General features: G+C 26.8%; 1 protein-coding gene and 2 long non-coding RNA genes across 4 annotated transcripts in view; 2 read left to right on the plus strand and 1 right to left on the minus strand.

Moving 5' to 3' along the window:
* cmpy (crimpy) overlaps positions 1-27,692 on the plus strand; it is a 465,170-nt gene that overhangs the window by 311,452 nt on the left and 126,026 nt on the right. For both annotated transcript variants that reach the window (XM_075304859.1, XM_075304858.1), the window contains exon 7: positions 15,108-15,494. The gene's annotated coding sequence lies outside the window, so the exon portion shown is untranslated. The remainder of the gene's footprint in view (positions 1-15,107; positions 15,495-27,692) is intronic.
* LOC142233673 (uncharacterized) lies at positions 21,845-22,677 on the plus strand. Its single transcript, XR_012721466.1, has 2 exons — positions 21,845-22,245; positions 22,305-22,677. It is a non-coding gene; the product is annotated as an uncharacterized LOC142233673 (long non-coding RNA).
* Positions 22,267-22,905, minus strand: LOC142233672 (uncharacterized). Its single transcript, XR_012721465.1, has 2 exons — positions 22,697-22,905; positions 22,267-22,641 (listed from the first exon to the last, which is right to left on the minus strand). It is a non-coding gene; the product is annotated as an uncharacterized LOC142233672 (long non-coding RNA).

The raw sequence follows: 27,692 nt of genomic DNA on the forward strand, positions 1-27,692 counted from the left end.
CCCAAGGAGAAAAAAGACAATTTGTAGCAACCATTCCTAGTAAAGGTAATAGAAAGCCTCTACTTTGGTCGATCTTATCAAAAATTGTCCCATGAAATTGTGGCCCATTAAAATAACAAAGTATCTGTCTTCCCCCATCCCCAGTCGGGTCAAAGGGAATAATTCGAAAATCATAAGCATGTCCAATTACATGCTTGGGAACCCCAAAAATCTTATTAACACACCATACACAGATATATGTATTTGATTAATCTACAGAAGAAGTATTTCTCTTCCCGTTCTCTCGCTCTCTTTCTCTCTGTCACCCGTAACTAGAAATATAAAGAGTCATCATAAATAATGGTCGTAAACAAATACAAAGATGTTGGGATAATCAAACAAACTCAATTTTGTTTTCCTGAATGATCCAAGAAAAACATATCCTTTGACCACAGAGATTAACAACAACATTTTTATTAGATTTTTCTTATATTGCATACTCTCACACCTACACACACACATACCCCAGAAACATTCGCAAAAATCCTTTTAGTAGAGGATAAACGGAGGAGAGAATGTTTTGTTCGGGTTGCCTTAAGAAATGACATAATTTTTTCGGAGAAATTGTCAATGGGGGAATATTTACCCATGAAATAGTCACTGCCATATGGAGATTGTGTGGTCAATGGGAAAAATTGCAAATGTAACTCTCAGCAGCGAGCAAATAAAAATGACTGCAAGAAACCTATGATGCTAGGGAATGACAATGAGTTTTTGGAGAAGAGCAAAATTAGATATGGGGTAAAATACACCAGTGTGGTATGTGCTGGTATGTGAATGCCAAAAACCAGCAGCTTTATGAGCATCAACAAAAGAATATCCCTGAATAATGGTGTCCCATAATGGAGTGAGAGTAATATGAAAAATTGTAACACGAACAAGCTGCCAAGGAATTTGTAAGCAAGCTTTCGGTTGGCTAAGCACATTTCATGTCATTGGAGATTTCACAAAACATTTATTCTGCAAGTGTGCATCAAATAAGGACAACAAAAGGCATTGCCACTTTATTTTATGCTCTTTCACTCCCCACCACACACACTAACACAGCTAAATATAGTGTGGGAAAAATACACACTCATACAATTTGCTTTTTTTTCTATGGAAAATAATCAACAATAACAGCATCACGATTTTCAGGCACTATAAGCTAATGCTGACATTGTCCTGTATTGGTATGAATGAATGAATGAACGTAGCAACAAGAAAAAAACATTAAGTGAAGCAAACGAGTCCAACGACCAAGGAGTACATTCCTCAATGCAATTCAAAATATTTTTCTTTCTCAAGGCGAAATAAAACAATAACAAGGAATAAACGAAGCATATATACCCTGCTATAAATGCTAAAGTTTCTTGTTACTTATAAGGATTGACTCAGGACCACTCGCTAAGTACGTCTGTCCATCGGTCTATTTACCAATGCATTGCTCTCACAGAGGTTAAATGTTGCTGTAGAAATTTCGACCACAACGTAGAAGCAATTTTATTTATATATTACCATGTAGGGAAATGAGAAAGTTCGTAAGTTTTTAAAAATAGGAAAAGGAGTAAAGGAATGATTTTTTCATTTCTATAGGAAATTTTATCAAAATTTTATTTCGATAGAAAATTTTGTCAAAATTTTATTTCTATAGGAAATTTTATCAAAATTTTATTTCTATAGAAAATTTTGTCAAAATTTTGTCAAAAGCTTATTTCCATAGAAAATTTTCACAAAACTTTATTTCTATAGAAAATTTTGTCAAAATTTTATTTCTATAGAAATTTTTGTCAAAATTTTATTTCTCTTAAAAATGTTGTCAAAAGTTTATTTCCACAGAAAATTTTCACAAAATTTTATTTCTATAGAAAATTTTGTCAAAATTTTATTTCTATAGAAATTTTTGTCAAAATTTTATTTTTATTAAAAATTTTGTCAAAAGTTTATTTCCATAGAAAATTTTCACAAAGTTTTATTTCTATAGAAAAATTTGCCAAAATTTTATTTCTATAGAAAACGTTCCCACAATTTTATTTCTATAGAAAATTTTGTCAAAATTTTATTTCTATAGAAAATTTTGTCAAAATTTTATTTCTATAGAAAATTTTGTCAAAATTTTGTTTCTATAGAAAATTATTTTAAAATTTTATTTCTATAGAAAATTTTGTCAAAAATTTTTTTTCCTATAGAAAATTTTGTCAAAATTTTATTTCTATAGAAAATTTTGTCAAAATTTTATTTCTATAAAAAATTTTGGCAAAATTTTATTTCTATAGAAAATTTTGGCAAAATTTTATTTCTATAGAAAATTATTTTAAAATTTTATTTCTATAGAAAATTTTGTCAAAATTTTATTTCTATAGAAAATTATTTTAAAATTTTATTCCAATAGAAAATTCAAAAGTTTATTTCCATAGAAAATTTTCACAAAATTTTATTTCTATAGAAAAATTTGTCAAAATTTTATTTCTATGGAAAACAATCCCACAATTTTATTTCTATAGAAAATTTTGTCAAAATTTTATTTCTATAGAAATTTTTGTCAAAATTTTATTTTTATTAAAAATTTTGTCAAAAGTTTATTTCCATAGAAAATTTTCACAAAGTTTTATTTCTATAGAAAAATTTGCCAAAATTTTATTTCTATAGAAAACGTTCCCACAATTTTATTTCTATAGAAAATTTTGTCAAAATTTTATCTCTATAGAAAATTTTGTCACCATTTTATTTCTATAGAAAATTTTGTCAAAATTTTATTTCTATAGAAAAGTATTTTAAAATTTTATTTCCATAGAAAATTTTGTCAAAATTTTTTTTTCTTATAAAAAATTTTGTCAAAATTTTATTTCTATAGAAAATTTTGTCAAAATTTTATTTCTATAGAAAATTAATTTAAAATTTTATTTCTATAGAAAATTATTTTAAAATTTTATTCCAATAGAAAATTCATGTAGTACCTGATAATTTGAATGGTTGTGAAGATTTTGAAGAGTTTCGTACTGGGATAAACTCTATGAACAAATATAGAGGAATCACGTTTATGAATCCCAATGGTAAACAGCAGGATAGCGGATTCTTTGGCGACAAAATATTTTAAATGAATTTTAAGAGACTTTAGAGAGGGCTATTCTAAAATTTATAAGACATTCATTTTTGAACAGTGGCATAAAAAGTGGCACACTTTCATAAAAAAATATGATTTCAATTAATTTATATAAATGAATTTCCTAAATTTACCTAAAAATCGTTGTATTTATAATAAGTAAAAATATTGCCAATTTTTTTTTATAGAAATAAAATTTTGACAAAATTTTCTATAAAAATAAATTTTAGACAAAATTTTCTATAGAAATAAAATTTTGACAAAATTTGCAATAGAAATAAAATTTAGACAAAATTTTCTATAGAAATAAAATTTTGACAAAATTTTTTATAGAAATAAAATGTTGACAAAATTTTCTATAGAAATAAAATTTTGAAAAAATTTTCTATTGAAATACAATTTTGACAAAATTTTCTATAGAAATTAAATTTTGCAAAAATTTTCTTTAGAAATTAAATTTTTCAAACATTTTCTTTAGAAATGAAATTTTGCAAAAATTTTCTATAGAAATGAAATTTTGCAAAAATTTTCTTTAGAAATAAAATTTTGCAAAAATTTTCTTTAGAAATAAAATTTTTACAAAATTTTCTATAGAAATACAATTTTGAAAAAAAAATCTATAGAAATAAAGTTTATGTTAGACAAAATGGATATTAAATTTTGACAAAATTTTCTATAGAAATAAAATTTTGATAAAATCTTCTATAGAAATAAAATTGTTACAGAATTTTCTATAGAAATAAAATTTTAACAAAATTTTCTATAGAAATAAACTATTATTTTTAAATCTCATATTTCCCATTGGTCCATTTTCCAAGGCATCACAATTGTTGTATCCTCACCACATAATGGTGTAGGGTCTAACTCATTTACCCTCTTCGTATATCACAATTTTTGTGGTCATGAAATGGCAAACTTTTCCAGAAAATCACCAATAAGTATATCAAAATAAATGAACCTTAACGTGTGAAAGCAAGCTGAGAGAATATAATATACAGGCATTGAATATAAAACTAGATTACATTGACCATTATCTTAAATACTCTGAAACGATTTAGCTAAAAGGTTAATTCAATATCGATATTTGATACTTCATCGATAATGATATGTCTTTGGCATTTTAATGAGAAGATTTTAGTAATTCCCATGTATTTAATTAATATTCACATGGCATGAACATATATTCTAGCAAATTGTTGGGTTTTTATGGTGTTAGCCAGTTGTCTAGAATCATTGTGAGCACATGCCTTTTAGGTACAGCATAGCGTATGATTGTTATTAATAGAGAGATTATTGGAAATTTTTGCATTTAATTGCAAAATGCCCTCAGCTATCGGACCAAAAAATTTTTTATTTCAATTCTAGAGAGAATTCCCAATAAACTTGTACTGCGCTTCGATGAAACAATGCCATTAATATGGCAAAAAAATGTCAAAAATAAAACAAATCGCTAATAAAGCTACGTTGATATCTTCGAACACCATAGCGTATGATTATTATTAATAGAGAGGTTATTGGAAATTGTCCCATGTAATTGCAAAATGCCCTCAGCTATCGGACCAAAAATCTCTTATTTCTATTCTAGAGAAAATTCTCAATAAACTCGTACTGTGGTCAACGAAACAAATTCAGTAACATGACAAAAACAAATGTCGAAACAAACAGCTACTAAAGCTACTTTGATAACCTCGTACACCATAGCGTATGATTGTTATTAATAGAGAGGTTATTGGACAATTCGGCATAAATTCATTTGTATATATTTTCATTATTTTCTAATTTTTATCTGTGTTCTCCGTCAATTAGAATTTAGTTGGATCTCTGGTCATCTGCGAACCTTTTTGATTTTTCACCGTCCTACTTCCTTATCCCTTTCTTGGCAAATGTAAAATAATTCTATTTAATTTGAAATTATATCAAACATTAAAAACACAAAGGTAACGAAGTAAACAATAACATTCAAGCGATAAGGAATATCTGAAAAAATAATAGCAAAATAAACTTATTCTCTATCATCTTACTCTATAGTCGTCCTTCATTTTGTCCTTATTGTGTGTTTTTGTGCTAAGATAAGAACTTGAGAATACAAGGTAAGGTATTGAAACTAAACCTCCCTTTGATTCTTTTGTTAAGAAAGAATAACGACTAACTTCAAAAGACATAATTGTCTGTTGGCAAATTCATGGGATTCTCAACCATTGAAAAATTATGTGATTTACTAACAGGATAAGGTAATAAAAGGCGACAAGGCTTTATATCCTGATAAAGAACTAAACAAAGGAAGCCAGTAGAATATGAGGTAACAAAGAGCCATTACAAAAATTGCGAAAGGATTTAATCTGAAATATAGGAATCGCAATTGTATGTTATACTAATTTTATAGGTGTTGGGAAAGTTTACTAAAAAAACAAAAATAATAAAATCGTGTGAAAAGACCACATTTAAATGCAGACTACAGTAACTTTTTTCTATAGAAATTTTTCTCAAAATTTTATTTCTATAGAAAATTTTCTCAAAAGTTTATTTCTATAGAAAATTTTGTCAAAATTTTATTTCTATAGAAAATTTTGGCAAAATTTTATTTCTATTGAAAGTTTGGTCAAAATTTTATTCCTATAGAAAGTTTGGTCAAAATTTTATTTCTATAGAAACTTTGGTCAAAATTTTATTTCTATAGAAAATTTGGCCAAAATTTTATTGTGATAGGAAATTTTGTCAAAATTTCATTTCTATAGAAAATTTTCTCAAAATAATATTTCTATAGATAATTTTATCAAAATTTTATTTCTATAGAAAATTTTGTCAAAATTTCATTTCTATAGAAAATTTTGTCAAAATTTTAATTTCTATAGAAAATTTTGCAAAATTTTATTTCTATAGCAAATTTTGTCTAAATTTTATTTTTATAAAATATGTTGTCTAAATTTTATTTCTATAGAAAATTTGGTCAAAATTTTATTTCTATAGAAAATTTTATCAAAATTTTATTTCTGTAGAAAATTTTGTCAAAATTTTATTTCTATAGAAAATTTTGTCAAAATTTTATTTCTATAGAAAATTTTGCAAAATTTTGTTTCTATAGAAAATGTTGTCTAAATTTTATTTTTATAAAAATGTTGTCTAAATTTTATTTCTATAGAAAATTTGGTCAAAATTTTATTTCTATAGAAAATTTTGTCAAAATATTATTTCTATAGAAAAATTTCTCAAAAGTTTATTTCTATAGAAAATTTGGTCAAAATTTTATTTCTATAGAAAATTTTTTCAAAATATTATTTCTATAGAAAAATTTCTCAAAAGTTTATTTCTATAGAAAATTTTGTCAAAATTTTATTTCTATCGAAAATTTTGTCAAAATTTTATTGTGATAAAAAATGTTTTCAAAATTTTATTTTTACAGAAAATTTGGTCAAAATTTTATTTCTATAGAAAATTTGGTCAAAATTTTATTTCTATAGAAAATTTGGTCAAAATTTTATTGTGATAGGAAATTTTGTCAAAATTTTTAATCTATAGAAAATTTTCTCAAAATATTATTTCTATAGAAAATTTTATCAAAATTTTATTTCTATAGAAAATTTTATCAAAATTTTATTTTTTAAAAAAATTTTATTTCTATAGAAAATTTTCTCAAAATATTATTTCTATAGAAAATTTTCTCAAAATTTTATTTCTTTAGAAAATTTTCTCATAATTTTATTTCTATAGAAAATTTTGTCAAAATTTTATTTCTATAGAAAATTTTGTCAAAATTTTAGTTCTATAGAAAAATTCCTCAAAAGTTTATTTCTATAGAAAATTTTGTCAAAATTTTATTTCTATCGAAAATTTTGTCAAAATTTTATTGTGATAAAAAATGTTTTAAAAATTTTATTTTTACAGAAAATTTGGTTAAAATTTTATTTCTATAGAAAATTTGGTCAAAATTTTATTTCTATAGAAAATTTTTTCAAAATTTTATTTCTATAGAAAATTTTATCAAAATTTTATTTTTTAAAAAAATTTAATTTCTATAGAAAATTTTGTCAAAATTTTATTTCTATAGAAAATTTTGTCAAAATTTTAATTTCTATAGAAAATTTTGCAAAATTTTATTTCTATAGAAAATTTTATCTAAATTTTATTTTTATAAAAATGTTGTCTAAATTTTATTTCTATAGAAAATTTGGTCAACATTTTATTTCTATAGAAAATTTTGTCAAAATATTATTTCTATAGAAAAATTTCTCAAAAGTTTATTTCTATAGAAAATTTTGCCAAAATTTTATTTCTATCGAAAATTTTGTCAAAATTTTATTGTGATAAAAAATATTTTGAAAATTTTATTTTTACAGAAAATTTGGTCAAAATTTTATTTCTATAGAAAATTTGGTCAAAATTTTATTTCTATAGAAAATTTGGTCAAAATTTTATTGTGATAGGAAATTTTGTCAAAATTTCATTTCTATAGAAAATTTTGTCAACATTTTATATCTATAGAAATTTTTCTCAAAATATTATTTCTATAGAAAATTTTATCAAAATTTTATTTCTATAGAAAATTTTGTCAAAATTTTATTTCTATAGAAAATTTTGTCAAAATTTTATTTCTATAGAAAATTTTGTCAAAATTTTATTTCTATAGAAAATTTTGTCAAAATTTTATTTCTATAGAAAATTTTGTCAAAATTTTAATTTCTATAGAAAATTTTGCAAAATTTTATTTCTATAGAAAATTTTGTCTAAATTTTATTTTTATAGAAATGTTGTCTAAATTTTATTTCTATAGAAAATTTGGTCAAAATTTTATTTCTATAGAAAATTTTGTCATAATATTATTTCTATAGAAAAAATTCTCAAAAGTTTATTTCTATAGAAAATTTTGTCAAAATTTTTTTTCTATCGAAAATTTTGTCAAAATTTTATTGTGATAAAAAATGTTTTCAAAATTTTATTTTTACATAAAATTTGGTCAAAATTTTATTTCTATAGAAAATTTGGTCAAAATTTTATTTCTATAGAAAATTTGGTCAACATTTTATTGTGATAGGAAATTTTGTCAAAATTTTTAATCTATAGAAAATTTTCTCAAAATATTATTTCTATAGAAAATTTTATCAAAATTTTATTTCTATAGAAAATTTTATCAAAATATTATTTTTTAAAAAAATTTTATTTCTATAGAAAATTTTCTCAAAATATTATTTCTATAGAAAATTTTCTCAAAATTTTATTTCTATAGAAAATTTTCTCATAATTTTATTTCTATAGAAAATTTTGTCAAAATTTTATTTCTATAGAAAATTTTGTCAAAATTTTATTTGTATAGAAAATTTTGTCAAAATTTTATTTCTATAGAAAAATTTCTCAAAAGTTTATTTCTATAGAAAATTTTGTCAAAATTTTATTTCTATCGAAAATTTTGTCAAAATTTTATTTCTATCGAAAATTTTGTCAAAATTTTATTGTGATAAAAAATGTTTTCAAAATTTTATTTCTATAGAAAATTTGGTCAAAATTTTATTTCTATAGAAAATTTGGTCAAAATTTTATTTCTATAGAAAATTTGGTCAACATTTTATTGTGATAGGAAATTTTGTCAAAAATTTTAATCTATAGAAAATTTTCTCAAAATATTATTTCTATAGAAAATTTTATCAAAATTTTATTTTTTAAAAAAATTTAATTTCTATAGAAAATTTTGTCAAAATTTTATTTCTATAGAAAATTTTGTCTAAATTTTATTTCTATAAAAAATGTTGTCTAAATTTTATTTCTATAGAAAATTTTGTCTAATTTTATTTCTATGGTCAATTTTGTCAAAATTTTATTTCTATAGAAAAATTTATCAAAATTTCATTTCTATAGAAAATATTGTCAAAATTTTATTTTTGTAGAAAATTTTGTCAAAATTTTATTTTTATAGAAAATATTGTCAAAATTTTTTTGTATTGAAAATTTTCTCAAAATCTTAAAATCTAAATTTAATTCTTACCCAAATGCTATAACATAGAACATGCGAATGTATGAATGGACTTACACCATTTATATTCCAAAGTCCTCAAAAAAATATCTGAAATGTTCAAATTGTTTTCAATTTTCCAATCATTTCTTTCGAACTCCATAAATTTGGTCGCACTTACATAGCAAACATAAAATTTTTCCATTTCAATTGATCCACCTTAATTTATATGTTGACTTGTATATACTGCATAATTTGTGGTGATACATTTGAAAAGTACATTTTGAAATGTCATAGATAGAGTTACATTAGCAAATGTATCCCCTCATCATCATGAAATCACATAAATCACAACTAATATACAGTTGGATATCAACGTATACAACGTACACACACATTTCCTAATACATGTCCCCATAAACATTGTGGATACAAACGCATACACAAATTCATTTGTGTGTGTGTGCTGCAACATCAAGTTGCAGTCCAAGGACATATGCAGACATAGCAGATATTCAAAGACTATGCAACAACTGTAACATGGCCAACCATAATTAATTTGGGGGGACAGGAAGAAATTCGAGAATAACACAAGTGTTTAAAACAATAGCAGTATTTATTAGGCATGTTCAAGCAACCATATTTTCCCCGAATTTGGTTAGTGGCAGCCCGTTATTTGAGGCCCATTTAGACTATCCAGTGCATTGTGATACCCCAGTTGTGAACTTCTCTCTTGTCACTGAGTGCTGCGCGATTCCATGTTTAGCTCAATGACAAGGGATATATAGCCGAGTCTGAACGGCGTTTCACATTACAATGAAACCACTTATGGTAGATAAACTTTGAAACATTCAGAAATGTGACCAGCATTTATGAGAGATGATAAACTACTGCTGAACATTTTTTTGGTGTTCGGTTGAAACTGGGATTGAACTCAATTAAGACCCTTTGTATGCTAGGTGAGCATGTTAACCATTGCTGCACTATGGCTCTCTCATTCTACGTTAACAGTTAACCAACAAAGCGCACACACACGAACCGCTACTAGACACAGGCCGTCTTTCAGCCAGCGTAAAAAGAACAACGTGGTGGTTGTGTGCTGCTATCGTTCTAGGAGTGGCTCATTGCACATCGTTGTGCTTGAAGTTCGGGTATAATTTTTGCGTCGTCTAAGAAGTTTGTTACTAGGCCCGAAATAAATAGTACAACTAGGACCTTCGGGCCGACAGTCCCCCCATTAAACCTCCGGGTCTACAGCTTGACCACTGAAACTTTCGGGCATACATCACCGAGACACCACTGAAATCTTCGCGCCTACTGTTCCGCCATTGAGATTTTCGAATCGACGGTTTCATCACTGAGATTTTCGGGCCTACAGCTCCACTACTGAAACCTTATGGACTACATTTCGCCCTTCGATATACAGTTCCCACACAGAGACTTTGTGGCCTACAGTTCCTCTACTGAGGCCTTTGGGCCTACAATTCCTCTACGGAGTCTTTCGGGCCTACAATTCTACCACTGAGAGTTTCTACCACTGAGAGTTTCTACCACTGAGATTTTGGGTCTACTGCTCCACCACTGAGATTTTCGAATCTACAGTTGTATTTATTGAGTTTGTTATTGTATTTATTGAGTTTGGTTCCTGCACAACAAGACTCAAGGTCCTATAATTTACAGTACAGACATTTGATTATATGCGAACAGATTTATATCATAACCTTCAATTCCTTCACTGTGACCATCAGTTCCTCCACTAAGACTTTCGTGCCTACATTTTCACCACTGAGCCCTTATTGCCTACAATTCTTTCACCAAGTCCTTCGGCCCTACAGTTCCACCACTGGGACGTTCGTGCGTACAGTTCCCCTACTGAGAACTTATCGCTTACAGTTCCTCCACTGAGATATTCGGGCTACAATCGTTCCACTGAGACCTTAAGGTCAATAGTTCCACCACCGAGAACCTCGGATCTACAGATCCAACACTGAGACCTTACGGCCTACGGTTCCTTCACCGAGATTTTCGGGCCTTCAGTTCTTCTACTGAAATGTTGGGCCTACTCTTCCACCACTGAGATCTTCGGATCTACAGTTCTTTCACTGTGACCTTAGGGCCAACAGTTCCTCAACAAAGACCCTCATGCCTACATTGCCTCCACTGAGCTCTAATGGCCTACAGTTCCTTCACCGAGACCTTCGGCCGTACAGTTTCGCAACTGGAACCTTCGTGCCTACAGTCTCCCACTGAAACCTTCAGGTCTACAATTCTCCCACTGAGACCTTATGGTCAAAACTTCCTTCACCGATAAATTCGGCCCTACAATTGCACCACTGAGATTTTGGATCTACAGTTCCAAAACTGAGACCTTCGGGCCTAGAGTTCCGCCACTGACCTTCGGGCCTAGAGTCCCTCCACTGAGACCTCCGGGTATACTGTGCACTCGTAGACTAGCTGGAAATGTGCATGGTAGTCGTCAGCAATACTAAAACTGGTCACCGATCCAAAGCTAGAATCGCTCCACTGATAACTCATCGCTTGCACAACAATAACCTATAATAATACTAGTCTGAAAATCGAAGATCTTCTCAGCAGTTGCCTATCAAATACAAATCGACGAACACACATCTTCTCAATCTTCAACGAACTGAACTATTCAGCGACGATCTACCTTTCCACGAATGCAACACTCTCCGATCATCAATGAACCATCAACTACCGAACATCCACGAACTGAATTTCTCATCAAGCACAGATCATTAACGAACGAATTCTCAGATACTACCGACCATCAAGGAACTTCGTACAACACGAACCGAGGTACTCAGCAACGATCTACATTTTAATGAATGCAACAGTCTCTGATCATCAGTGAACACTCAACTACCGATCATCAACGAACAGAATTTTTCATCAACGAAGCCAATTTCACAGCAACACTGTCCACCAACGAACTGAATTTTCATCTACTATCGAACATCGACGAACCGAATTTCACATCAACTACCGAACATCGATGAACCGGCGTTCTTATCACTACGGGTCCTCAATTAACCGAATTTCTCATCTACAAACAATTATCAACGGACCGAATTTCTCATCAACTATCGAAAATCTACGAACCGACAGTCTCTTCCTCCACCAATCATCAACGTACCGAATTCTCAGATACTACCGACTATCAAGGAATAACAACAGTCTTGAATGTGCATAGATGATCAATGCGTTTTGGAACTTAAGCACTCATCCACGAACCGAAGTACTCAGCAATGATCTACATTTCAATGAATGCAACAGTCTCTGATCATCAGAGAACCATCAACTACCGATCATCAACGAACAGAATTTTTCATCAACGAAGCCAATTTCAACTACTGTCCATCAACGAACTGAATTTTTATCTACTATCGAACATCGACGAACCGAATTCCATATCATCGAATGAACATCGATGAACCTAGGTTCGCAATAAACCGAATTTTTCATCGATTACCGATTATCAAGGAAGCGAATTTCTCATCAATTACCGAATATCTACGAACTGACACTCTCATCCTGCACCAATCATCAAAATACCGAATTCTCACCAAGTACCAACCATCAAGGAACCGATGAACTCACCCACGAACCAATCTTCAACAAACCGAACTACTCAGCAACGATCTACATTTCACCGAATGCAACAGTCCCATATCATCAATTAACCACAAACGAACTGAATCAACTACCGATCATTAAAGAACCGAATTTCACATTAACTACCGAACATCTAGGTTGGGTTATGTAAGTTTAAGTTTATTTAGACTATTCAGTCCGTTGTGATATCAGAGTGATGAAATTCTCTCTTATCTATGAACCGACGTTCTCATCGCTACTGATAGTCACTGAACCGAATTTCTCATAGGCTACCGATTATTAACGAATCGAATTTCTTATAAATTATCGAATAACTACGAACCGACATTCTCATCCTCCTCCGATCTACCGACCATCAAGGAACCGAACTACTCATCAATAATCTACGTTTCAACGAATGCAAAAGTCTCCGATCATCAATGAACTGAATTTTTCATCAAATACTGATCATCAACAACCCGAATATCTCATCAACTACCGATCATCAACGAATTGAATTGTTCGTCAACTACCGATCATATATTTCTCATCAAATATTGTACATCAACGATACGAATTTCTTATCAAATGTTGAACGTCTACAAAACGAATTTCACATCAACTACTGAAAATCTTTGAACCAACGTTCTCATCACTACTGATCGTCAATGAACCGAAATTCTCATCGACTACCGATTATCAACGAACCGAATTTCTCATCTTCTACTGACTATCTACGAACCGATATTCTCATCCTCCACCGATCGTCAACGTACCGAATTTTCAGCAACTACCGACTATCAAGAAACCGACGCACTCATCCACGAACCAATCTTCAACAAACCGAACTATTCGGCAACGATCTACGTTTCAACGAATGCAATAGTCTCCAATCATCAACTAACTATCAACGAATTGAATTTTTAATCAACTACTGATTATCAACTACCCGAATTTCTCATGAACTGTCGAACATCTAAGAAACTAATTTCATATAAACTACCGAACGTCTATGAACCAACGTTCTCATTAGTATTGATCACCAATGAACCGAAATTTTAATCGTCTGCCGCTTATTAACGAAGCGAATTTCTCATCAATTAACGAATCTCTACGAATAGACATTCTCATCCTCCACCGATCACCAATTTACCGAATTTTTAGTAACTACTGACCATCAAGGAACCGAAGCAATCATCCACGAACTGGATATCCTATCAAATACCGATTATCAAGCACCCGAGATTATAAAATAATTTTCTCAAGAATGAGAGAGAGAGAGAGAGAGAGACAGAGATATAAACACTTCTCTTCTTCTTCGGAAATGTGTAGTGGTTTCTTACGGAGGCGCTTAAGCCGATTGGACTTACCTCAGTCGACAAGCTTACCTTACCTTTATGAAATTCCTAAAGAGGTAAGGTTTTGTTTTGAAGGAATTCAACAAATATTATGCGCAGAAACAATTTTGAAAGCAATGAAAGGACGTAAGTAGATTGAAAACTACCTTCCACCTACCTTAACTTCTACCGCTTCAGCTATAATTACAATCAGCGATGTATCTATGCCATAGACCTCCATTTATTCTTTTGCATTTGCCCATTGTCATACTGAGATTCATTCATTGCATCGTTGAGCTTAGTCACAATTTATGTTTTTGGACACAAAACCCAACATATGTTGGCTTTGCATAAAAGGACACTCGTATATATCTCAAAACCTGATTGTGAAAAAGGACACGTACTCAGCATACAAAAGCAATGGCAACATCCTGATTAGTAATACACAACATATGAATACTCGACAATCAGGTGGTGGTCATGTGGAATATTAGGTCAAAAAATTTTATGCTCTTTTGAATTTAATCAGCTGGAAGTTGGTTGTATGTAAAGTTTTTTTTTTTTTTTTAATGTTTCCATACGACATTTATAGGGTAATGGTAAAAGAGAACTATAAATTAGATAGGATAACAGAAGAATGTTGTGCAGATAGTAAATATAGGTGAATTGTAACATCCTAAATAAAAATGCATAGAATTTTTTTCGAGGGCTTGAATGGGAACGAAGGTTAATAGATGTCCTTTGGTGTAGAGTTTTCTCGAACAACTACTCAATAAAATTGAGTCAATGAAACTTTTTCATTGAAATAATAAGAATTTGTCATTAATACAATGATACTGTCCATTAATAATTTGAAACGCTTCATTAGAAGATAAATAATTCATAACATCAACGAAAAAATTCATTGTATTTATGAAATTGTTTCAGGGGCTCAATTTCAATGACACAATTCGTAGCTTTTTGGGTCAGCATAGGGTTAAGATCTATTATTAACCCATATTTAACATTTTTTGGGGGATTATTTCAGTTTTTAAACAAAAAATTGAAAAAATTATTTAAATAAATATTTTCGTTTTCATTTCTTTAATTTCAGTTATGCCTTATTCCTTAGAGTACTTGAATTGTACTTTACAAGATTCCATTTAAGTGTCTTTTTAAAGAACTTGTCATATTTTATGAAAAGATTTTTCGTGCCTTCATGTTGACGATACATCAACAAAGATCTCCAGGAAAAGCCAAAATAAATTCCCCAAATGAAAATGTTTACTGCGTGTTGGTATTAATGTTAATTAAAATGCCAACCAAAAAGGGAAATTCAAGGAAACCAAAAGGCACGGAGGGGAATCATAAACAAATGACAGACATTACTTTGCCATGGTCAGCTTAGAGTAAACAAAACGAAATGAGCCAGGATATGAAAGGACATTTATCAAAGGAATCTTCTATGGAATGTTAAGGTTGGATGAGTTTGTAATACAAGGTAAGAAATTAAGCAATTTTTTGGTTCTCTTTCAATTTGTGGCTAACTTGAAAGAATTCGACTGACATGGGGAAAAAAAGCTAAAAACAAAACAAAATCAAAAGGACAAACAATTTTCTATAGAAACGAAAAATTTAAACAAAATTTTCTACACACATAATTTTTTGAAAAAAAAAAATTTCTATACAAAAAAATGTTGACAACATTTTTCAAAATTTTCTATAGAAATATAATTTTGTCAACAGTTTCTATAAAAATAAAATTTTGAGAATATTTTCTTTCGAAATAAAACTTTGACAAAATTTTCTATAGAAAAAAAATTTTACAAAATTTTCTATAGAAAAAAATTTTCGAGAAAACTTTCTATAGAAATAAAATTTTGACAAAATGTTCTATAGATATAAAATTTTCCACAGAAATACAATTTTGACAAAATCTTCTTTCGAAATAAAATTTTGAAAAGATTTTTTATGAAACAATTTTCTATAGAAATAAAATTTTGACAAAATTTTCTATAAGCAATAAAATTTTGACAAAATTTTTTATAGCAATAAAACTTTGAAAAAATTTTCTATAGAAATAAAAAATAAAATAAAATCTATATAAAACAAAAAATTTTTGAGAAGATTTTCTATAGAAATAAAATTTTGCCAAAATTTTCTATAGAAATAAAAAAAAATTTTATAGAAATAAAATTTTGACAAAATTTTCTATAGAAATAACATTTTGACAAAATTTTCTAAAATAAAAATAAATTTTTAACAAAATTTTCTATGGTACAAAATAAAATTTGGACAAAATTTTCTGTAGACATAAAATTTGGACAATATTTTCTGTAGAAATAAAATTTTGACAAAATTTTCTATAGAAATTAAATTTTGACAAAATATTCTATAGAAATAAAATTTTGACAAAAGTTTCTATAGAAATAAAATTTTGACAAAATTTTCTATAGAAATAAAATTTTGACAAAATTTTTTATAGAAATAACATTTTGACAAAATTTTCTATAGAAATAAAATTTTGACAAAAGTTTCTATAGAAATAAAATTTTGACAAAAGTTTCTATAGAAATAAAAAAAAAATTCTATAAAAATAACATTTTGACAAAAAAAAATCTATAGAAATAACATTTTGACAAGCAATTTTTATAGAAATAAAATTTTGTAAAAATTTTGTATACAAATAAAATTTTAAGAAAATTTTTTATAGAAATAAAATTTTGACAAAATTTTCTACGGAAATAAAATTTTCAGAAAAATTTTCTACGGAAATTTTCTATAGAAATAACATTTTGACAAAAATTTTTATAGAAATAAAATTTTGACAACATTTTCTATAGAAATAAAATGTTGACAAAATTTAATATAGAAATAAAGTTTTGATTAAATTTTCTATAGAAATACAATTTTAACAAAATTTTCTATAAGATAAAATGTTGACAAAATTTATATAGCAATAAAATTTATGACAAAATTTTCTATAGAAATAAAATTTTGACATTTTTATAAAAATTTAATTTTGCAGAAATTTTCTATAGAAATAAAATTTTGCAGAAATTTTCCATAGAAATAAAATTTTGACAAAATTTTCTATAGAAACACAATTTGACAAAATTTTCTATAAAAAAAAAAATAAAATTTTCAGAAAATTTTCTATAGAAAAAATGTTTTTGACATTTTTATAAAAATTTAATTGTGCAGAAATTTTCTACAGAAATAAAATTTTGACAAAATTTTCTATAGAAATAAAATTTTGACAAAATTTTCTATGGAAATAATGTCATAAAACGCAGACAACCTTTTTATCTTCTGCATAACTTCAATTTTTTACACTCCACGAGAAATTCACAACTCCGTGTGGAACATTTCAGCCACAACATTTTTGAGAAATCTTTTGCAATTCGCATAACAAGGCTATGGAACCATTTGCCTGCTATTGCTAAGGATTTTTCAATTTCTTCTCATACATTTAAAGATAGATTGACTTTGCATTTTCATAATAATCGTTTGAACTAGTCATGTTTCTCACTGACAATAATTTTATCACCATTTATTTTTTCATAATTATTTTATTTTTTTTTATAAAAGTGTGCGTTAGGTTTTTAGTTTTAGGATATTAGTTTTAAACATCACATTTCTTTGTTTTTATTTTCATAATTTTCATATATATTTCGTTTTATTATAGTATTTTTCACTTAATGTTTTTAAAATATGTATTAGTTAGTTTAATCATTTCAAGCAAATACCTGTAATCATTTGTATTATCTATCAACATATAGTCCGCATGGGCTCGGTTTGATTAAATAAAGATGAATATGAATATGAATAAAAAAATAAAATGTTCAGAAAAAAAATTTTTTTTTTAAATTTTTTTAATTTTGCCAAAATTTCCTATAGAAATAAAATTTTGAAAAAATGTCTATAGAAATAAAATGTTGACAAAATTTTTTATAAAAATACAATTTTGACAAAAATTTCTATAGAAGCAAATTTTTGAAAAAATTGTCTATATAAATTTTGTATAGACATAAAATTTTGACAAAAATTTTCTATATACGTAAAATTTTGACAAAATTTTCTATAGAAATAAGATTTTGACAAAATTTTCTATGGAAATAAAATGTTCAGAAAAATTTGTATAGAAATAGAATTTTGCCAAAATTTCCTATAGAAATAAAATTTTGAAAAAATGTCTATAGAAATAAAATGTTGACAAAATTTTTTATAAAAATACAATTTTGACAAAAATTTCTATAGAAGCAAATTTTTGAAAAAAATGTCTATATAAATTTTGTATAGACATAAAATTTTGACAAAAATTTTCTATATACGTAAAATTTTGACAAAATTTTCTATAGAAATAATATTTTGACAAAATTTTTATGGAAATGAAATGTTCAGAAAAATTTTTGAAAAAATTTTGTATAGAAATAGAATTTTGCCAAAATTTCCTATAGAAATAAAATTTTGAAAAAAATGTCTATAGAAATAAAATGTTAACAAAATTTTTTATAGAAATACAATTTTGACAAAATTTTCTATAGAAGCAAATTTTTGAAAAAATTTTCTATATACATTTTGTATAGACATACAATTTTGACAACAATTTTATATATACGAAAATTTTTGACAAAATTTTCTATAGAAATAAAATGTTGACAAAATTTTCTATAGAAATAAAATTTTAACACAAATTTCTATAGATATAAAATTTTGACAAAATTTTCTATATACGTACAGTTTTGACAAAATTTCCTATAGAAATAAAATTTTGACAAAATTTTCTATAGAAATAAAATTTGGAAAATTTTCTATAGAAATAAATTGTAAACTCTTAATCACCACTGTGTTTTTCTTTGCATATGGCAATCCCTATTTAAAATGGTAAATGTGGAAAAGAGTTAATCTCAACCCACGTTTAACACAATATGAACGCCCTACTTATTCCATCTTTTGAATGCATTTTTATCTTGGATCCCAGCAACTATAATTTCACGTTTAAATATACTTTTTCCAACATCAGAACAATAGCACGAACATCCAAAATGAAAAGGACATCCCACGAAAGTACCTAGCACATCATTTCACAAAAAAAAAACAACCAAATGATAAGCGACAACAAAAGCTGTAGCCATAGCAGCTATAAAGGGCAGTCTCATAATACCTGTAACCTCAAAAGTGGTAAATGGGTTGTTCTAGTGTTCAAAAGTGGCTGTGTGATGTTGGCGGTGAGGTGAGGATGACTTTTGTTCAAATCCAGGAAATGCGCTGGCTACAAAGACATTTACTACTTGCACTTCACCCACAAAGGTACTTGAAAGACAGCCATTGTGCTCATCGTGTCCTGGATGTGGTAGTAAACCAAAACAGTCTTGTCACAAAAGTGCGTTATTTTTTTCTGCTGCTGCTGAGATTGTACTGAAAGCATTCCTTGAAGGATTTTAAAGTTCATAAAAACATAAAAGTCCATGGTGAAAAGAATATCACTAGATAGCCATGAATAGAAACAAAAGAAAAAACGTTCTTAAAGGAAATGTTAACATTCATTGGAAACTTGAAATATTATAATGAGAAAATAAAAAATAATGTAAAAACTGTGATTAAGAAAAGCGAAAGCGATTTTTTAAAAATAACAAGTACACTGAAAAAAAAAACAATATTTTGATACTGAGGGGCATATATCCAATGGTGAAGGAAGTAAAAACATACCCTAGATTAAAGTGGTTCATATTCCGTAAGAGACCTAAAACTATAACAAATTAAATTCATTATATTTTACAAACTAAACTTTCAAGTAAGGACATCAACATTCCCTATTACTCTCTAATAGAAACTTTATTGAAATCATGGCCTTAAATATCATATGTAGTACAAGCTCTATTAGAGCTTTATTGCATCCTATAAGGAACAGTGGGTTTTATTCCAATGAGGTCCAATGTGGTTTGACAAAAATATCACAAAGTTTTTGCAATTTTTTTGTTTTTCACAAGAGGCCTGGTAGTTTGGAGAAAAAAGTGAAAATTCATTTTAAAGTGTTAGCTTTTACTTCGGAGGCTTTTCTGTATCTTTTGTCAATCTGTATGCAGGGGGAATTTAATGTTTCCAATGTTGTCTGAATTTTTCCTCTTTTTTGTTGTCTGCATATAGCCTAGATGGTGTACATAAGAGAATTACATTTGAAATTCCATACATGTCAGCAAAAAAGGATGAAAAAATATAAATAAATGTTAGCACATAGTTTGTTTACCCAGACAACAATTTAGATTAAGGCTGATGTACATTAGGTTAAAGTGTATACGACTAAAGACTCGGTCAAATGGAATATATTTTCAGTTAATTTGAGGGATGTAAGGAAATTAATATCAATTGATATTAATTTATATATATCAAAAACTTTGTCAAAATTTTATTTCTATAGAAAATTTTGTCGAATTTTTATTTCGATCAAAATTTTTTTCGAATTTTGTCAAAATTTTATTTCTATAGAAAATTTTGTCCAAAAATTTATTTCTATAGAAAATTTTGTCAAAATTTTATTTCTAGAGAAAATTTTGTCAAAATTTTATTTCCATAGAAAATTTTGTCATAATTGTATTTCTATAGAAAAATTTGTCAACATTTTATTTCTATAGAAAATTTTGTCCAAATATACGAAAATTTTGTCAAAATTTTATTTCTATAGAAAATCTTGTCAAAATTTTATTCCAATAGAAAATTTTGTCAAAGTATTATTTCTTAGAAAATTTATCAAAATTTTATTTGTATAGAAAATTTTGTTACAGTATTATTTCTATAGAAAATTTATCAAAATTTTGTTTCTATAGAAAATTTTGTCAAAATTTTATTTCTATAGAAAATGTTGTCAAAATTTTATTTCTATAGAAATTATTTTGGCAAAATTTTATTTCTATAGAAATTATTTTGGCAAAATTTTATTCCTATAGAAAATTTTGTCACAATTTTATTTCCATATAAAAATTTGTCACAATTTTATTTCTATAGAAAATTTTGTCAAAATGTTATGTTTATAGAAAATTTTGTCAAAATATTATTTCTATAGAAGGTTAGGTTAGGTTAGGTGGCAGCCCGATTTATCAGGCTCACTTAGACTATTCAGTCCATTGTGATACCACATTGGTGAACTTCTCTCTTATCACTGAGTGCTGCCCGATTCCATGTTAAGCTAAATGACAAGGGACCTCCTTTTTATAGCCGAGTCCGAACGGCGTTCCACATTGCATTAGAAAAGTTTTGAAACCCTCAGAAATGTCACCAGCATTTCTGAGGTGGGATAATCCACCGCTGAAAAACTTTTTGGTGTTCGGTCGAAGCAGGAATCGAACCCTATTTCTATTTCTATTTCTATAGAAAATTTTGCCAAAATTTTATCTCCATAGAAAATTTTGTCAAAATTTTATTTCCATAGAAAATTTTAGTCAAAATTGTATTTCTATACCTAATTTTGTCAAAATTTCATTCCAATAGAAAATTTTCTCAAAGTATTATTTCTTAGAAACTTTGTCAAAAATTTATTTCTATAGAAAATTTTGTCAAAGTCAGATTTCTGTATTACTTCCCTAGAAAATTTGTTTTATATATTATCAGTGTATATTTATAGCGCCTAGAAGTATGTAATCTTCTGAATATAAAATTTCAAAGAATGGTTTTAAACTAAATTGATAAAAACGTTTGACTATGCATACAACACTGATATAAATGCGTTTAATTGCAGACTTTTCTTTATGAAAAAGTGTGACACTTTTTCTGATACTTTTTTTCTCAACGATTATGCTGGGAAGGTAACGTGATCATCACAACTTTACGGAAAGACATCGTTAGATCGACCAGGGGGGTTACTCTGTATTGCGATACGAAAGCAAATGCGATGCGATAGTTAAATGCGTTAAGAGTACAATTCGGTACTCTGTATCACTTGCGCAAACGCTTTCGCAAAGTAAACTGAAAATATGGTAACGCTTTAGCAAAATAAAGCGAAAATATGACAACGCTGGTTGCACAATGTAAACAATAACGAAAATGATAAAAAGAAATGTCAAAAAATTGTAAATAAAAACATTTTAAACAATCTTCCGTTCGGTGCGTGTTCTTTTAAAACTTGCTAATCGTTTATAACAAAAAAGTAATAATTATGGATTCGATAGCGTTATGGTTTGAAGAAAATAACATGAACGAATTACAAGAAGAATTTTGCGAGATCGGTCAAATATACTCTCCCTAAGTGACCACGGGTAAGAAAATGGAAACTCAAATTATGTGACAAACGTTTTCGAATATTTCATTTTTATAGATTTCGTCTTAATAAAGATGCGTTTATGTATGTATTAAACGCTATTAAAGACGACCTCGTCGTTCCAAATAAATCCACAGCCATTCCAACTCCAATAAAAGTGGCCGCTGCTTTGAAATTGCTTGGACAAGGTGGTTATCTACACCAAATCGGCCAAGACCATCTTTTAGGACTATCAGAGCAATCTATGTCGCGCTGCTTAAAAGAAGTTTGCGAGGTGATTGAACGAATACTTTGTCCCAAGCACAAACAATTTGAGGTAACTGCGGAAGAGACCATAAAGTCTACCAAAGTTTGGAACTGACGTTGCTGTGTCTGTAACTTTTTTGGTTTTTCCCTAAAACAATAAACAATTTAGATACAAATATAAAAATTTAATTGTGCTTACTTACATATTTGTTACTTTGCGATTGCTATTTTCTTTGCGCACGATTTTTGCGATCAACGAACGAGTTTGACATACGCTTTCGCATTATAGAGTGCGGTGATGCCAGATTTGCGAAAACTAGATGCGCAAGGTAGATACGAAAACGAATTACTGAGTACCAATTACTCGATTCGCGACAATTTTTCTTACGCATCGCAATACAGAGTAACCCCCCAGAATTTCACCACGACCCATTATATATATATATATATATATACTTTATGGGATCTGTGCCCAATATTTCAATGTACTACAAACGGCATGGCAAAGTTAGTATACCCCAATCCTATGGTGGTGGGGTATAAATTTATAAAAATAATTTTCGACAAATTCAAGAAAGTTTACTGGACATAATTCTTTTGTTTTCCTCGGATTTAAAAAAAATCATATCAGACAAACAAGTGTATCGCCTGAAAGTATGCAATGTTATTTATGACATTTCACAATTTGTTTCACAATTTTACAGGGTTAGCTTTAAATAAATAGATATAAAATGGTAGTTAGTTAATTTAAATCTAATTTGAAAAATAATGGATTTAATTCAGGTGTTCATTTTTTGCGCCCGCCTAAAATCTCTCTTGTTACCTATTCCACAACCCAAATTTGTCCACGCTCCTCCTTCTGAAAACAAAAACTTTAGAATAATATTTTCCCATCTTTTGCAAAGTTTTTGTGAAACCTCCCTAATATTTGCTTTGAGAAAATATTAGTTTCACATATCCTATGCATGTTTACTTTGTTGTGACATTTTCTTTGCCCCCATCGCTTTTTCAGACCTTCATTTGCGGCAGTGAACAATTTTGACAACTGTCAAGGCATTGAAAAATTACATGCAAACATATCATGGTAGAGAGAAAAAACCACGTTTGTCATCTGAAGTGTGAGTTAGCTAAACCTCAATGGGAGTAAACAAAATGGAGCAGTTTCCCGAGTTTGGGGGATGCAAATGCAATACGAAATTGTGGCAAGTCACTAAAATTTTCCATACAGACAATTGATTTCAAAGTCACTGTGAAAATTCATCGCGTGAGTGTGGATTAAGGATTGTAATCAAAATTAAGAATTTTCATTTTTTATAATTTTCAAAAACGACTTTTCCATTTTTTAATTCCTTACCCATCCATATCATGTATACAAATCGTCGAGTCCTGCGATCAATATTTCCAGTTGGCTCATTTTTACATAAGGATAGGATGTAGGAACATTTTTTAAATTTTTTCTGAGAAAAAACCTTTTTGCCGGGACACTATTAAATCTTTCCCTGTCCATGTCGAAGAAAATTCTTAAATTGCGGTTAGCATGTTAAGGGGGAAAACAAACAATTGGCCTGCATGCAGGTATCTTGCATAATCTGTTAATGACTTCTGCATCCATTCAAGCTTAACTATAGCCGAACAACGTCTACAGCAATTTGGTTTCTCTGATTTACAAATGGGTTTTTTTTATCGTGTTTTTGGAAATTGAACAACGAGACATTTGAATGGCCTAATTTTGCATTTCCAATTGTAGTCATGCACAGTATTTCGAAACCACAAAAGCGAGAGCCACTCTAAAAATGAAAACATTTTCAAAGGTGGTTAATCTAAATGTTTTAGAGCATCTCATAGTGGTGTTTACTTACTTTCATATTCCAATAGAAAATATAGGCATACAATTTGTCTTAGTTCAAAGACATGCGACGCAACTTTCCAACGTTTGTGTCCTAAATTTAATAAAAAAAAACTTTGATGCAAAGATTAGAAATTTCTATTTAATTAAAATTTCATTATTTTAAAGATATTTGTTCTCAATATTGTGTAAATTTTAAATAGAAAATTTTGTTACAATTTTATTTCTATAGAAAATTTTGTCAAAATTTTATTTCTATAGAAAATTTTGTCAGAATTTTATTTCTATAGAAAATTTTGTCAAAATTTTATTTCTATACAAAATTTTGTCAAAATTTTATATTTCTATAGAAAATTTTGTCAACATTTTATTTCCAGGACCGGTAAAATTTTATTTTCATAAAAAGTTTTGTCAAAATTTTATTTCTATAGAAAATTTTATCCAAATTTTATTTCTATAGAAATGTTTGTCAACATTTTATTTCTATAGAAAATTTTGTCAAACTTTTATTTCTATAGAAAAATTTGTCAAAATTTTATTTCTATAGAAATTTTTTTCAAAATTTTATTTCTGTAGAAAACTTTGTTAAAATTTTATTTCTATAAAAAAATTTTTTTAAAATTTTATTTCTGTAGAAAATTTTGTCACAATTTTATTTCTATAGAAAATTTTCTCAAAATTTTATTTCTATAGAAAATTTTGTCAAAAGTTTATTTCTATAGAAAAATTTGTCAAAATTTTATTTCTATAGAAAATTTTGTCAACATTTTATTTCTATAAAAAATTTTGTCAACATTTTATTTCTGTAGAAAATTTTGTCAAAATTTTATTTCCATAGAAAATTTTGTCAAAACTTTATTTCTATAGAAAATTTTGTCAAAATTTTATTTCTATCGAAAATTTTGCCAATATTTTATTTCTATAGAAAATTTTGTCAAAATTTTATTTTTATAGAAAATTTTTTTAAAATTTTATTTCTGTAGAAAATTTTGTCAAAATTTTATTTCTATAGAAAATTTTGTCAAAATTTTATTTCTATAGAAAATTTTTGTCAAACTTTATTTCTATAGAAAATTTTGTCAGAATTTTATTTCTATAGAATATTTTTGTCAAAATTTTATTTCTGTAGAAAATTTTGTCAAAATTTTATTTCTATAGAAAATTTTGTCAAACTTTTATTTCTATAGAAAATTTTGTCAAAATTTCATTTTTATAGATTTTTTTTAATTTTATTTCTGTAGAAAATTTAGTCAAAATTTTATTTCTATAGAAAATTTTTATCAAACTTTATTTCTATGGAAAATTTTGTCAAAATTTTATTTCTATAAAAATTTTGTCAAAATTTTATTTTTATAGAATATTTCAAAATATTATTTCTATAGAATATTTTTGTCAAAATTTTATTTCTATAGAATATTTTTGTCAAAATTTTATTACTATAGAAAATTTTATCAAAACGTTATTTATATAGAAAATTGTATTTCTATAGAATTTTTTTTCAAAATTTTATTTCTGTAGAAAATTTTGTCAAAATTTTATTTCTGTAGAAAATTTTGTCAAAATTTGATTTCTAAAGAAAATTTTGTCAAAATTTTATTTCTATAGAAATTTTTGTCAAAATTTTATTTCTATAGAAAATTTTGTCAAAAATTTTATTTCCATAGAAAATTTTGTCAAAATTTTATTTCTATAGAAAATTTTGTCAAAATTGTATTTATTTAATTCCAGGACCGGTAGAATTTTATTTCTGTAGAAAATTTTGTCAAAATTTTATTTCTATAGAAAATTTTGTCAAAATTTTATTTTTATTTTATTTTTTTTTTTTTTAATTTTATATCTATAGAAAATTTTGTCAAGATTTTATTTCTATAGAAAATTTTGTCAAAATTTTATTTCTATAGAAAATTTTGTCAAAATTTTATTTCTATAGAAAATTTTGTCAAAATTTTATTTCTATAGAAAATTTTGTCAAAATTTTATTTCTATAGAAAATTTTGTCAAAATTTTATTTCTATAGAAAATTTTGTCAAAATTTTATTGCTATAGAAAATATTGTCAAAATTTTATTTTTACAGAAATTTTTTTAAAATTTTATTTCTGTAGAAAAAATTTGTCAAAATTTTATTTCTATAGAAAATTTTGTCAAAATTTTAGTTCTATAGAAAATTTTTATCAAACTTTATTTCTATAGAAAATTTTGTCCAAATTTTATTTCTATAGAAAATTTTGTCAAAATTTTATTTTTATAGAAAATTTTGTCAAACTTTTATTTCTATAGAAAATTTTGTCAAAATTGTATTTCTATAGAAAATTTTGTCAAAATTTTAGTTCTATAGAAAATTTTTATCAAACTTTATTTCTATAGAAAATTTTGTCCAAATTTTATTTCTATAGAAAATTTTGTCAAAATTTTATTTCTATAGAAATTTTTGTCAAAATTTTATTTCTATAGAAAATTTTGTCAAAAATTTTATTTCCATAGAAAATTTTGTCAAAATTTTATTTCTATAGAAAATTTTGTCAAAATTTTATTTCTATAGAAATTTTTGTCAAACTTTTATTTCTATAGAAAATTTTGTCAAACTTTTATTTCTATAGAAAATTTAGTCAAAATTTTATTTCTATAGAACATTTTTTTTTTTAATTTTATTTCTGTAGAAAATTTTCTCAAAATTTTATTTCTATAAAATTTTCTCAAAATTTTATTTCTATAGAAAATTTTGTCAAAATTGTATTTATTTAATTCCAGGACCGGTAAAATTTTATTTCTATAGAAAATTTTGTCAAAAATTTTATTTCTATAGAAAATTTTGTCAAAATTTTATTTTTATAGAAATTTTTTTTAAAATTTTATTTCTGTAGAAAAAATTTGTCAAAATTTTATTTCTATAGAAAATTTTGTCAAAATTTTAGTTCTATAGAAAATTTTCATCAAACTTTATTTCTATAGAAAATTTTGTCCAAATTTTATTTCTAAAGAAAATTTTGTCAAAATTTTATTTTTATAGATAATTTTGTCAAACTTTTATTTCTATAGAAAATTTTGTCAAAATTTTATTTCTATAGAAAATTTTGTCAAAATTTCGATCCATTTGTGAAACAACCTTCAGTGATTGATTTACATGAGCTAGGATCCATTTGCTCCAATCGAACCATTAATCCCTGAAAGCCATGAATGGTCTTTTGGCTTGGTCGCCAGTTGAATATATATCCCGTTCACATTTACTCAAATATCCTTAAAATCGTTCCACTATGATACGTTAACAACCAGGAGCGTACAAAGGATTTTGTTTCAGAGAGTTCCGAGGGAAAATGTACTTTTTACCCTTGTTAGCCAAGGATTTTTCTATAGG

This window comes from Haematobia irritans, chromosome 4 (genome assembly GCF_050003625.1).
Source record: "Haematobia irritans isolate KBUSLIRL chromosome 4, ASM5000362v1, whole genome shotgun sequence".
Lineage (NCBI taxonomy): Eukaryota > Metazoa > Arthropoda > Insecta > Diptera > Muscidae > Haematobia > Haematobia irritans.